Source organism: Acomys russatus, chromosome 1 (genome assembly GCF_903995435.1).
Source record: "Acomys russatus chromosome 1, mAcoRus1.1, whole genome shotgun sequence".
Lineage (NCBI taxonomy): Eukaryota > Metazoa > Chordata > Mammalia > Rodentia > Muridae > Acomys > Acomys russatus.
The window spans coordinates 31,301,030-31,302,439 of NC_067137.1; positions in this window are offsets into that span (position 1 = coordinate 31,301,030).

The following is a 1,410-nucleotide window of genomic DNA, read 5'->3' on the forward strand; positions in this document are numbered from 1 at the left end:
TCTTGAATTTTATAACCTTGCTGAACTACTTGTCACTTTTAAAAGTTTTTGTTTGTGTTTAATTTTTTTTTCTTTTTGAGACAGGGTTTCTAGGTAGCCCTGGCTGTCCTGGAACTAGCTCTGCCTACCAGGCTAGCCTTGAATTCAGAGATCTACCTGCCTCTGCCTTCCAAGTGCTGGGATTTAAGGCATGGGTCACCACACTTGGTTTGTTTTTAATCGATTTTTGATGGATTCCTTAGGATCTTCTATTTTCAGGCTCTAGTCATTTATAAATAGTTGTATTGTCTCTTTTAAAATACCTCTAGGATTTTTATGGACATTTCAGAATTAAGACTTATAGGGTTTAGGCCAGGTGTGGTGGTGTATGTCTTTAGGCCTTTAATTCCAGCACTTAGGAGGCCAAGGCAGGCAGATTGCTGTGAGTTCGAGGCCAGCCTGGTCTACAAAGTGAGTCCAGGACAGTCAAGGCTACATAGAGAAACCCTGTCTTGAAAAAAAAAAAAAAAAAGACTTAGAGGGTTTAAAGTCAATATTACACACAAATTAATTTTTACAGCAATAGGGAATAGTTTTTTATACATTAAAAACAAAACAAAAATTTAAAAACACAAGAACCAAACCAGAAAATATAGGTGAGATCCATACCATTACTATTATTAACTGTGTGATCCTGAGTAAGCTTCTAATTCCCTCTTGGTTTTACATCTGATTTTTTAAAAAATATTTTCCCCTTACAGTGCCTGTGAACTTCTAGATGTATATAAGGAGTAACTCTCCTTCTGTAGAATTCACAGCCACACTTGACTACACATCATCCCCTTCCTTCACTTCCACTTCTCATACATGACATTGTGAAAGTGGCAGACCATGCTAAGGGTACTTTAGCATGAAGGGGAAAGACAGCATTAGGAAGGCCCATAAAAGACCCTGCATTACAAGTATGAAGTGCTAACCCTCTTTGGGATAGCTAGACGGTAAACAAATGCCTTAGAGGCTTACGTAAGAACTAAAAATGATAAAGCATTTACTCTGTTAAAGAATACACTAATATGTTAAAGCCAGATAATAGAAAAGACACTTCAAGAATGGTAAGAATACACTATTTGAAGCTGTCGGCGGGGGCTTATCTCTTGTAGTCAAAGTTTTAAATGTTTTTCTTTCTTAGATAACTCAGATTAGTCTGAAACTCTCCATATTCTAGAGGATGACCTTGAGCTCCTGATCCTCCCGACTCCGTCCACCTCCTATGTGCTACGATTATAGACATGAGCCACACCAGGCTGTTAACATTTTTAAATTACAATTTTGATTAAAATGGTACATAATCATGTAAAATCTCTACCAAACATGAACTAGAAAGCACTGTTTGGTTTCTGCTAATGCTGACAACATTCAAACAAGTTAAAC